We start from the raw sequence: 13,866 nt of genomic DNA on the forward strand, positions 1-13,866 counted from the left end.
TCAACATCTTTGGCTTGTACCCTTGCTTGTTCATGAGAGACAAATGTATCTTCATTTGCATGCCTCTCATCTTTTTCATCATCTTGTGGTACACTTGATGAAGAAGGCCTGTCAATTATTTGCACCTCTTCTTCATCTTCTTTTGGTTTGATAGCTCCAATAGTCATGTTCTTCATTGCTTCCCTAAGTGGCTCATCACCTACATCATCAAGATTTTCAAGTGCTTCTTGGGAGACATTAGTCTCATCAAATTCCACATCATATGTTTCTTCTACCACGCCAGTGGCATGGTTGAATACTCGATATGCTTTGGACTTTAATGAATAACCCAAAAGAAAACCAATATCACAACGTCTTTGAAACTTCCCTAGGTGATGGCGTTTCTTGTAGATGTAGCATTTGCACCCAAACACCCGGAACAAGGAGACGTCTGGCTTTTTCCCATTTAGTAGTTCATAGGGAGTCTTCGCAAGTAGCCGGTGAGGAAATAGCCTGTTTGATGCATAACAAGCAGTGTTGACAGCTTCGGCCCAAAACCTCTCCGGTGTGTTATACTCATCAATCATTGTTCTTGCAAGTGTGATCAAGGTCCTGTTCTTCCTTTCAACAACTCCATTTTGTTGAGGTGTGTATGTTGCAGATACTTCATGCTTGATCCCAATTTCATCACAATACTCATGAATGTTGGTGTTGTCAAATTCTTTGTCATTGTCACTTCTAATCTTCTTGATCTTGCAATCAAATTCATTTTGTGCTTTCTTGGCAAACTTCTTGAATATAGATGCAACTTTAGATTTGTCATGGAGAAAGAACACCCAAGTGTATCTTGAGAAGTCATCAACAATCACTAGACAGTAGAGGTTGCCACCGACACTTACATAATTTGTAGGTCCAAATAAATCCATATGAAGTAGTTCCAGTGGCCTTGATGTTGACATGAAAGCTTTAGTAGGATGTGTATTAGCAACTTGCTTTCCAGCTTGACAAGCACTGCATGGCTTATCTTTTTCAAACACCACATCTTTTAATCCTCTAACCATGTATTTCTTTAATACCTTCTTGAGTGTGCTCATCCCAACATGTGCAAGCCTCCTATGCCAAAGCCATCCAAGAGAAGCTTTGGTGAAGAGGCAAGTTCTTAAGTCTGCATCTTCTGAAGTGAAATCCACTAAGTAGAGGTTGTTGTATCTAAATCCCTTGAATACCATTGATTCATCATCCATCTTTGTTACAATAACCTCTGTTGGAGTGAATAAGCATTGAAGTCCAAGATCACAGAGTTGACCCACTGATAATAAATTGAAGCTTAAAGGTGCAACTAAGAGAATATTTGATATTGATAAATCATTTGAGATTGCCACCTTGCCAAGTCCTTGCACTTTTCCTTTTGAATTGTCTCCAAATGTGATTTTATCTTGACCATCAATATTCTCATCCAGTGAGGTGAACATCCGTGGGTTGCCTGTCATATGTTGTGTGCATCCACTGTCAATAACCTAATGGCTCCCACCGGTTTTGTAGTTCACCTACATCCACAGACAATTCAAGCTTGAGTTTTGAGGGCCCTATATTGCATAGGACCAGTGACTCTCTCAATCAAGGACTTTGCAACCCAGATTTGTCTAGGTCTACTCTTGTTTGGTGGACCTAGGAATGTTACTTTGACCTTTCCATTTGCAACCTTTCTTAGAACATAATGAGCATTGAAAGCAAATGGTCTTGAGTGCTTAGGCAAGGGAGTTGGTGGTTTGGCTTTGCAGTTGTGGGCAAAATGACCTTCATTTCCACACTCAAAGCATTTGATAGGCCTGTGAGTCTGCTTTGGCTTGTATTGAGTGATAGCTTTCTTTTGCACAAAAGCATTGTATCCAATACCACTCTTGTTGTTTTTCATGACAGTGTTCATAAGCAGCTCATTTTGGAGGTATTGACCCTTGTTGAACTTTTGCACACTTGTTGCAAGATGTTTATTTTCACTTTTTAGTTTCTTGACCTCTTTTTTAAGCCTTTGATTATCCACTGCCAACTCATTATTGAAATCATTGTTCTCAATAGCAACCTTTCCTCTAGTAGTTGCATCAGTCAAGTAATTCTTCAATTTTTGGTTGTCTAAAGTCAGGACTTCAACTTTTTCAGTCAATTCAGCATGTAGACTAGTTTGCTCTTCTTGATTCAAATCATCACATGAGGTTGCTACATCAATCTTAACAACAGGGTTAATAGCCTCATGTGTTTTGCAAGATAAAAGTTCATTTTCAACAAGAAGATTGTCATGATCAAATTTAATTTGAGTATAGTCTTCCTTGATTTTAACTAGTCTATTTTGCAACTCCCTATTAGGGAGTTTGTGAGCTCATTTACAGTTGATGACATAGTTTTATTTTCTTCTTTTATTTCATCACTAGCTTTTATAACTATGTCATATTTGGCATTCAAAGATTCATTTTCATTTTTCAACCTATCACATTTAGCTTTTGACTTTCTAATGATTTGAGTATATTCTTTAAGCAAGTCAGCTAGCTCATCATATGAAGGTGAAGCAAATTCCTCATCACTATCACTATCATCAACAATATTAATATCATTTTGTACCTTCCGTTCACCCCTAGCCATGAGGCATAGGTGAGAAGTCGATGATGGCGATGGTGGTGGTGAAGAGAAGTCCCCGACGATGGCGGCAACTTTTTCATCATTCTCTTCTTCACTTGAAGAAGACCCACTTGATGATTCAATGTCGGTGAGCCAGTCATCAACAATATATGCCTTTCCATTCTTCTTCTTGTGGAACCTCTTTTGCTTCCCATCCTTCCTCTTGAAGAATTTCTTTTCCTTTTTTTCATCATCGCTGTCATCTTCTTTCTTGCCCTTGAACTTATTCTTCTTGGGCTTGTTACATTGATGAGCAAGATGACCGAGCTCACCACAGTTGTAGCAGTCCATCTCAGAAATGGGCTTTCTTTTGTTGGAAAAGAATTTCTTCTTTCTTGAATCAAATTTGATACCTTCTCTATTTAGCTTCTTCAACATCTTGGTGGTCTTCCTTACCATCAAGGCAATGTTTGCATCAAGGTCATCATCACTTGAGGATTCTTCCTCAACTTGTATTTTTGCTTTTCCTTTTCTTTCATGATTTGCTTTGAGAGCCAAATCCTTTCTTTTGGAAGATGATTCTTCTTTGTCGTTGATGTGCATGTACATTTCATGGGCATTGATCTTTCCCAAAATCTGTGTAGGTGTGGTAACTGAAAGATCCATTTGATGTAGCACAGTGACAATGTGTCCATATTTGTCTATTGGGAGGACACTGAGAATCTTCCTCACAACATCCGGTTGTGAGATTTGAGTAAGCCCCAATCCATTAACTTCCTCTACAAGAATATTGAGACGTGAGTACATAGCATTGGCATTTTCATTAGCAAGCATTTCAAAAGAATTTAACTTTCTCATGGCTATGTGATATCTCTCCTCACGCTCACTTCTAGTTCCTTCGTGTAGAGCACAAATGTCCATCCACAAATCATGAGCATTTTTATGATTTCTTACTCTATTGAACACATCTTTGCAAAGGCCTCTAAAAAGGGTGTTTTTGGCCTTAGCATTCCATTTCTCATAATTGAACTCATCACCTACAAGATTTGTGGGATCTCTAGGTTCGGGGAATCCTTGAGTGGCGGCTTTATAGACACCAATGTCTATAGCCTCTAAATATGCTTCCATACAAATTTTTCAATAAGGAAAATCGTCACCATCAAAAACGGGAGGAGGTCCATCCCCACCAGACATCGTAACTCTAGCGGTTAAGCTAATCTACGAGCAACAAGGCTATGATACCAATTGAAAGGATCACGATGCCCAAGAGGGGGGGGGGGTGAATTGGGCTTTTCTAAAAATCAACACTAATTAAAACCTAAGCAAGAGCTAAGCAAGAGCCCAACTTCACCCCAACAACTAGCACTAAGAAAATAATACTAGAAATGCAACAATGCTAAGACAATACTTCAAATACTTGCTAAACAAATACACAATGTAAAGTGCTTGAATTAAGTGCGGAATGTAAAGCAAGGTTTAGAAGACTCCTCCAATTTTTCCCGAGGTATCGAAGAGTCGGCACTCTCCACTAGTCCTCGTTGGAGCACCCGCGCAAGGGTATCGCTCCCCCTTGGTCCTCGCAAGAACCAAGTGCTCACTACGAGATGATCCTTTGCCACTCCGGTGTGGTGGATCCCTCGAGACCGCTTACAAACTTGAGTCGGGTCACCAACAAGATCTTCACGGTGATCACCGAGCTCCCAACGCCACCAAGCCGTCTAGGTGATGCCGATCACCAAGAGTAACAAGCCGTAGACTTTCGCTTGACCAAGAGAAGCCTAATGCAAGTGGTGTGTGCTCTAGGTGGCTCTCGCTACCGCTAATGAGGAACAAACACGGATTAAGATTCTCTAATCTTCTCACTAGGCTTTTGGTGCTTGCAATGCTCTAGCAATGTGCTGGAATAAATGTGGAGTGCAAGACATTGAATATGGTGGGTGGAAGGGGTATAAATAGCCCTCACCCACCAACTAGCCGTTACAGGCATCTCACTGCGCAATGGCGCACCGGACAGTCCGGTGCGCCACCGGTGCACCAACGGTCATTTCCAACGGCTAGTTCTGACAGGTAGCCGTTGGACTCGTGGCGCACCGGACAGTGAACAGTCACTGTCCGGTGCACACCGGACAGTCCGGTGCGATGTCCGGTGCGCTGTCCGGTGCGCCACTAAAATTCAACTCTGAAACCTGCGCTCTCGGGTTTCTGGGTGGAGAAGGATCTTCCCCGGGCCAGCCAGGCCCACCTGGCAGAGGGTGCACCGGACAGTCCGGTGCACACCGGACAGTCCGGTGCCCCAGGGCCAGAAACCCTAACTCTTGTTTTTCAGCTGATTTTCAAATCGGTTTTCGTTCTAACTTGTGAGTGAGTTCTAGAGTGACACCTAGCACTGTATGTGAGTGTGATTGTGCACCAACACTACACTAGAACTCTCTTGGTCAAACTACTCATCGACAACCCCTCTTTATAGTACGACTAAAAGAGAATAAAAGACCTAACTAAATCGCGAGTGTCCACATCTCCTTGACACTCGGACTCCGTAGACCTTCACCTTTTGTTTCATCGTTTTAGCCGTCGCTTCGAGTTCTTATCTCCGGGATTGTTTTCACGTTGTAGTACTCCTACTTGTCATGCGACCTAACTTACCATTTGTTTCTGCAAAACATACGTTAGTCACATATAATATTACGTTGTCATTAATCACTAAAACCAACCAGGGGCCTAGATGCTTTCAGTGCGTATTGCGGCCGTCAGAACATCATATTCATCTATATCATCAAGATCAACTTGCTCTCTTGGAGAGCCATTAGTCTCATCAAATACAACGTCGCTAGAGACTTCAACCAAACCCGATGATTTGTTGAAGACTCTATACGCCTTTGTATTTGAGTCATAACCTAGTAAAAACCCTTCTACAGCTTTGGGAGCAAATTTAGAATTCCTACCTTTCTTCACTAGAATGTAACATTTGCTCCCAAATACACGAAAGTATGATACGTTGGGTTTGTTACCAGTAAGAAGTTCATACGAGGTCTTCTTGAGGAGGAGATGAAGGTAGAGTCGGTTTATGGCATAGCAAGCTGTGTTCACAGCTTCCGACCAAAATCGCTCAGGCGTCTTGAACTCTCCAAGCATTGTCCTCGCCATGTCAATAAGCGTCCTGTTCTTCCTCTCTACCACACCATTTTGCTGTGGTGTGTAGGGAGCGGAGAACTCGTGCTTGATGCCTTCCTCCTCAAGGAACTCCTCCACTTGCAGATTCTTGAACTTAGACCCGTTGTCGCTTCTTATCTTTTTCACCTTGAGCTCAAATTCATTTTAAGCCCGCCTTGGGAAGCGTTTAAGGGTCCCTTGGGTTTCTGTTTTATCCTGCAAAAAGAATACCCAAGTGAAGCGGGAAAAATCATCAACAATTACTAAACCATACTTACTTCCCCCGATGCTAAGCTAGGCGATGGGTCCGAAGAGGTCCATATGAAGTAGCTCCAGAGGTCTTGATGTGGTCATCACATTCTTGCTGTGATGAGTGCTTCCCATCTGTTTACCTGCCTGACAAGCTGCACAAGGTCTATCTTTTTCGAAACATACATTGGTTAGACCTAACACATGTTCTCCCTTTAGAAGTTTATGAAGGTTCTTCATCCCAACATGTGCTAGACGACGATGCCACAGCCAGCCCATGCTAGTCTTAGCAATTAAGCATGCATCTAGATCGGCCTCCTCTTTCGAAAAATCAACTAAATAGAGTTTGTCATCTAGTACATCCTTAAAAGCTAATGAACCATCATTCCTTCTAAAGACAGACACATCTACATTGGTAAATAGACAATTATATCCCATATTACATAGTTGACTGATAGATAATAAATTGTACCCGAGCGATTCAACTAAAAACACATTTGGTATGGAATGCTCGAATGAAATGGCTATCTTTCCTAGTCCTTTAACCTTGCCTTGATTCCCATCTCCAAATATGATCGAATCTTGGGAATCATTGTTCTTGACGTAGGAAGTGAACATCTTCTTCTCCCCCGTCATGTGGTTTGTGCATCCGCTGTCGATAATCCAGCTTGAGCCCCCGGATGCATAAACCTGCAAGGCAAATTAGGCTTGGGTTTTAGGTACCCAACTCTTGTTGGGTCCTACAAGGTTAGTTACAATAGTCTTTGGGATCCAAATGCAAGTCTTGTCTCCTTTGCATTTGGACCCCATCTTTCTAGCAACCACTTTTTCATTTTTACATGAAAGTACATACGTAGTGTTGCAAGCATGAAAGACAGAGGTAGCTTTATTACACGTTTTCCTAGGAGCATGAGACACAAAATTTCTCCTAGGCCTACCATTAAAATTGGAACTTGAAGCAATCATAGCATGTGAATCAAAAGCATTATAACTCTTATTATAATGAGAACTTCTAGAAAATTTCTATCATTATACATGAAAGCATGATTCTTTTGATTACTACTAGCCATAGGGGCCTTCCCTTTCTCCTTGTTGGGAATGGGAGCCCTTTGGCTTGTTAAGTTCTTGGCTTCCTTTCGAAAGCCAAGTCCATCCTTAATTGAGGGATGTCTACCAACGGTGTAGGCATCCCTAGCAAATTTTAACTTATCAAAGTCATTTTTGCAAGTCTTAAGTTGGGCATTAAGACTTGCCACTTCACCATTTAATTTTGTAATAGAAGTAAGGTGCTCAACACATGCATCAACATCAAAATACTTACACCTATTACAAATGACAACATGCTCTACACAAGAACTAGATTTATTAACTACTTCTAGCTTAGCATTTAAATCATCATTAATACTCTTTAAGCTAGACACAGTTTCATGACAAGAAGATAATTCCGAAGAAAGCATTTCATTCCTTTTAATCTCTAAAGCAAGAGACTTTTGCACACTTACAAACTTATCATGCTCTTCATATAAAATATCCTCTCGCTTTTCTAGAAGTCTATTCTTTTCATTTAACGCATCAATCAATTCATTGATTTTATCTACTTTAGTTTTATCTAAACCTTTGAATAGGCTTGTGTAATCTACTTCATCATCACTAGAGTCATCATCACTTGAAGTAGTATACTTAGGGGTATCTCGAGCGCTTACCTTTTTCTCCTTTGCCATGAGGCAAGTATGACGCTCGTTGGGGAAGAGAGATGACTTATTGAAGGCCGAGGCGGCGAGTCCTTCGTCGTCGGAGTCTGAAGAAGAGCAATCTGAATCCCATTCTTTGCCAAGATGCGCCTCGCCTTTCGCCTTCTTGTAGGCCTTCTTCTTCTCCCTCTTCCCGCTCTTTTCTTGTTCCTGGTCATTAGCATTATCGGGACAATTTGCTATAAAATGACCAGTCTTACCACATTTAAAACAAGAGCGCTTTCCCTTTGCTTTGCTCTTGTTGGAATGCTCCTTGCGTCCTTTTAGCGCCGTCTTGAAGCGCTTGATGATGAGGGCCATCTCATCTTCGTTTAGCCCCGCAGCCTCAACTTGTGCCACCTTGCTAGGTAGCGCCTCCCTGCTGCTGCTTGTTGCTTTGAGTGCAACGGGCTGGGGCTCATAGATGGGCATTGGGCCATTCAATGCATCATCAACGTATCTTACTTCCTTGACCATCATACGCCCGCTCACAAACTTTCCGAGAATCTCCTCGGGCGTCATCTTTGTGTACCTAGGATTTTCACGGATGAGGTTCACAAGATGAGGGTCAATAACAGTGAAATACCTGAGCATAAGTCGGACGACGTCGTGGTCCGTCCATCTCGTGCTTCCATAGCTCCTGATCTTGTTGACCAGGGTCTTGAGCCTGTTGTACGTTTGCGTCGGCTCCTCTCCCCTGATCATGGCAAACCTTCCTAGCTCGCCTTCCACCAACTCCATTTTGGTGATCATGGTGGCGTCGTTCCCCTCATGCGATATCTTGAGGGTGTCCCATATTTGCTTGGCGTTGTCCAAGCCGCTCACCTTGTTGTATTCATCCCTGCACAATGATGCTAACAAAACAGTGGTAGCTTGTGCATTCTTATGAATTTGTTCGTTGATAAACACAGGGTTATCAGTACTATCAAATTGCATTGCATTCTCAACTATCTCCCAAATACTAGGATGGAGAGAGAAAAGGTGACTACGCATTTTGTGACTCCAAAAAGTGTAGTCCTCTTTTCTTCTTTTCCAAAGGAAAGCCCACTCATAAACCATTTTGGAACTTTCACAGCAACCGTGACATAAATAGGGATAGCCGAAAACACGAATCTCACCCATGTGACTCTGCCTTCCAAGTTCATAAGAGATGCCCTCCAACCCGACAATCTATTGCCTATTTTATCAATCCAAGGCATAAGGTCAGATTTCCTCAACTTCTTATTAAACAGCGGCAAGCCCAAAAAAGTGCAAGAAAACTGAGTGAAAGTCGCCTAGAGGGGGGTGAATAGGGCGAATCTAAAATTTATAAACTTAAGCACAACTACAAGCCGAGTTAGCGTTAGAAATATAAACGAGTCCGAGAGAGGGCGGAAAACAAAACGCAAGCAAATAAAGAGTATGACACAAGGATTTATTTTACCGAGGTTCGGTTCTTGCAAACCTACTCCCCGTTGAGGTGGTCACGAAGACCGGGTCTCTTTCAACCCTTTCCCTCTCTCAAACGGTCACTTAGACCGAGTGAGCTTCTCTTCTCAATCAAACGGAACACAAAGTTCCCGCAAGGACCACCACACAATTGGTGTCTCTTGCCTTGGTTACAATTGAGTTTGATCACAAGAAAGAATGAGAAGGAAAAGAAGCAATCCAAGTGCAAGAGCTCAAATGAACACAAATGTCACTCTCTCTAGTCACTATTTGATTTGGAGTGATTCCGGACTTGGGAGAGGATTTGATCTCTTTGGATGTGTCTAGAATTGAATGCTATAGCTCTTGTAATGTGTTGAAGGTGGAAAACATGGATGACATTGAATGTGGGGTGGTTGGGGTATTTATAGCCCCAACCACCAAAATGTGGCCGTTGGAAGTCTGCTGTCGCATGGCGCACCGGACAGTCCGGTGCGCCACCGGACACTGTCCGGTGCGCCAGCCGCGTCAGCATGCCGTTGGGGTTCGACCGTTGGAGCTCTGACAGGTGGGGCCTCTGGGCTGTCCGGTGGTGCACCGGACAGGTCCTGTAGACTGTCCGGTGCGCCAACTGCGCATCCTCTGTCCTCTGCGCGCGCAGGCGCGCATTAAATGCGTTGCAGTCGATCGTTGCGCGCGAAGTAGTCGTTGCTCCGCTGGCACACCGGACACTGTCCGGTGAATTATAGTGGAGCGGCCTCCCATTTTTCCGAAGGTGGCAAGTTCAGCGTCGAGTGCCCTGGTGCACCGGACACTGTCCGGTAGCACACCGGACAGTCCGGTGCGCCAGACCAGGGTGCCTTTGGGTTGCCTTTTGCCCTCTTTGTTTGAACCCTCTCTTGGTCTTTTTATTGGCTTATTGTGAACCTTTGGCACCTGTAAAGCTTATAGACTAGAGCAAACTAGTTAGTCCAATTATTTGTGTTGGGCAATTCAACCACCAAAATCAATTAGGAAAAAGGTGTAAGCCTAATTCCCTTTCAATCTCCCCCTTTTTGGTGATTGATGCCAACACAAACCAAAGCAAGTATAGAAGTGCATAATTGAACTGGTTTGCAAAATGTAAGTGCAAAGGTTACTTAGAATTGAACCAATAAATATTTTCATAAGATATGCATGGATTGTTTCTTTATTTTTAACATTTTGGACCACGAATGCACCACATGTTTTGTTTTTGCAAATTCTTTTGTAAATTCTTTTCAAAGTCCTTTTGCAAATAGTCAAAGGTAAATGAATAAGATTTTGAGAGGCATTTTCAAGATTTGAAATTTTCTCCCCCTGTTTCAAATGCTTTTCCTTTGACTAAGCAAAACTCCCCCTTAGTGAAATCCTCCTCTTAGTGTTCAAGAGGATTTTAAGATACCAATTTGAAAATACTACTTTCTCCCCCTTTTGAATACAATAAGATATTAATTGAAAAATTCATCATTTCAAGACTTTTTCTTAACTCAAATTTTGAAAATTGGTGGTGGTGCGGTCCTTTTGCTTTGGGCTAATACTTTCTCCCCCTTTGTCATGAATCGCCAAAAACGCATACTTGAGTGAAATATAAGCCCTTGTAACTACTTTCTCCCTCTTTGGTGAACGAAATATGAGTGAAGATTATACCAGAGTTGGAGAGCGGCTCGGAGCGACGTCGAAGGATGAGTAAATTCAATGGAGTGGAGTGGAAGCCTTTGTCTTCGCCGAAGACTCCTATACCCTTTCAATCTATGACTTAGCATGAAATGTACTTGAAAACACATTAGTCATAGCACATGAAAGAGATATGATCAAAGGTATATGAATGAGCTATGTGTGCAAAATATCAAAAGAAATTCCGAGAATCAAGAATATTTAGCTCATGCTTAAGTTTGTTAAAAGTTTGTTCATCTAGTGGCTTGGTAAAGATATCAGCTAATTGTTCCTTGGCGTTAATATATGCAATCTCGATATCTCCCTTTTATTGGTGATCCCTTAGAAAATGATACCGAATGGCTATGTGTTTAGTGCGGCTATGTTCAACGGGATTATCCGCCATGCGGATTGCACTTTCATTATCACATAGAAGAGGAACTTTGGTTAATTTGTAACCATAGTCCCTAAGGGTTTGCCTCATCCAAAGCAATTGCGCGCAACAATGTCCTGCGGCAATATACTCAGCTTCGGCGGTAGAAAGAGCTACGGAATTTTGCTTCTTTGAAGCCCAAGACACCAGAGACCTTCCCAAGAACTGGCAAGTCCCCGATGTGCTCTTTCTATTGATTTTACACCCCGCCCAATCGGCATCCGAATAACCAATTAAATCAAATGTGGATCCCCGAGGGTACCAAAGCCCAAACTTAGGAGTATAAACTAAATATCTCAAGATTCGTTTTATGGCCGTAAGGTGAGCTTCCTTAGGGTCGGCTTGGAATCTTGCACACATGCATACGAAAAGCATAATGTCCGGTTGTGAAGCACATAAATAGAGTAAAGAACCTATCATCGACCGATATACCTTTTGATCGACGGATTTACCTCCCGGGTCGAGGTCGAGATGCCCATTGGTTCCCATGGGTGTCTTTATGGGCTTGGCATCCTTCATCCCAAACTTATTTAGAATGTCTTGAATATACTTCGTTTGGCTAATGAAGGTGCCCTCTTGGAGTTGCTTCACTTGAAATCCTAAGAAGTACTTCAACTCCCCCATCATTGACATCTTGAACTTTTGTGTCATGATCCTACTAAATTACTCACATATAGATTCGTTAGTAGACCCAAATATAATATCATCAACATAAATTTGGCATACAAACAAATCATTGTCAAGGGTTTTAGTAAACAAAGTAGGATCTGCCTTTCCGACTTTGAAACCATTAGTGATAAGAAAATCTCTTAGGCATTCATACCATGCTCTTGGGGCTTGCTTGAGCCCATAAAGCGCCTTAGAGAGTTTATATACGTGATTAGGGTACTCACTATCTTCAAAGCCGGGAGGTTGCTCAACATAGACCTCTTCCTTGATTGGTCCATTGAGGAAGGCACTTTTCACGTCCATTTGATAAAACTTAAAGTCATGGTAAGTAGCATAGGCAAGTAAAATGCAAATTGATTCTAGCCTAGCTATGGGTGCATAAGTTTCACCAAAATCCAAACCTTCGATTTGTGAATATCCCTTGGCCACAAGTTGGGCTTTGTTCCTTGTCACCACACCATGCTCGTCTTGCTTGTTGCGGAAGACCCACTTGGTTCCTACAACATTTTGATTAGGACGTGGAACCAAATGCCATACCTCGTTCCTAGTGAAGTTGTTGAGCTCCTCTTGCATAGCCACCACCCAATCCGAATCTTGAAGTGCTTCCTCTACCTTGTGTGGCTCAATAGAGAAAACAAAAGAATAATGTTCACAAAAATGAGCAACACGAGATCTAGTAGTTACCCCCTTTTAGATATCGCCGAGGATGGTGTTCACGGGGTGATCTCGTTGGATTGCTTGGTGGACTCTTGGGTGAGGTGGTCTTGGAACTTGTTCATGGGCATCTCCCCCTTGATCATTACTTTTCTCTTGAGGTGGCTCAACTTCTTGATCTTCTCCTTCATCATTTTGAGCCTTATCCTCATCTTGAGTTGGTGGAGACGCTTGTGTGGAGGAAGATGGTTGATCTTGTGCTTGTGGAGGCTCTTCGGATTCCTTAGGACACATATCCCCAATGGACATGTTCCTTAGCGCGACGCACAGAGCCTCTTCATCATCTAGTTCATCAAGATCAACTTGCTCTACTTGAGAGCCGTTAGTCTCATCAAACACAATGTCACAAGAAACTTCAACTAGTCCAGAGGACTTGTTAAAGACTCTATATGCCTTTGTGTTTGAATCATATCCTAGTAAAAAGCCTTCTACAGCCTTGGGAGCAAATTTAGATTTTCTACCTCTTTTAACAAGAATAAAGCATTTGCTACCAAAGACTCTAAAATATGAAACATTGGGCTTTTTACCGGTTAGGAGTTCATACGATGTCTTCTTGAGGATTCGGTGTAGATACAACCGGTTGATGGAATAGCAAGCGGTGTTAATCGCCTCCGCCCAAAACCGATCCGAAGTCTTGTATTCATCAAGCATGGTCCTTGCCATGTCCAATAGAGTTCTATTCTTCCTCTCCACTACACCATTTTGTTGTGGCGTGTAGGGAGAAGAGAACTCATGCTTGATGCCCTCCTCCTCAAGGAAGCCTTCAATTTGAGAGTTCTTGAAATCCGTTCCGTTGTCGCTTCTAATCTTTTTGATCCTTAAGCCGAACTCATTTTGAGCCCGTCTCAAGAATCCCTTTAAGGTCTCTTGGGTATGAGATTTTTCTTGCAAAAAGAATACCCAAGTGAAGCGAGAATAATCATCCACAATAACTAAACAGTACTTACTCCCGCCGATGCTTATGTAAGCAATCAGGCCGAATAGATCCATGTGTAGGAGCTCGAGTGGCCTGTCAGTCGTCATGATGTTCTTGTGTGGATGATGAACACCAACTTGCTTCCCTGCCTGACATGCGCTACAAACCCTGTCTTTCTCCAAATAAACATCTGTTAGTCCCAAAATGTGTTCTCCCTTTAGAAGCTTGTGAAGATTCTTCATTCCAACATGTGCTAGTCGGCGATGCCAGAGCCAGCCCATGTTAGTCTTAGCAATTAAGCAAGTGTCGAGTTCAGCTCTATCAAAATCTACTAA

This window comes from Zea mays, chromosome 1 (assembly GCF_902167145.1).
Source record: "Zea mays cultivar B73 chromosome 1, Zm-B73-REFERENCE-NAM-5.0, whole genome shotgun sequence".
NCBI lineage: Eukaryota > Viridiplantae > Streptophyta > Magnoliopsida > Poales > Poaceae > Zea > Zea mays.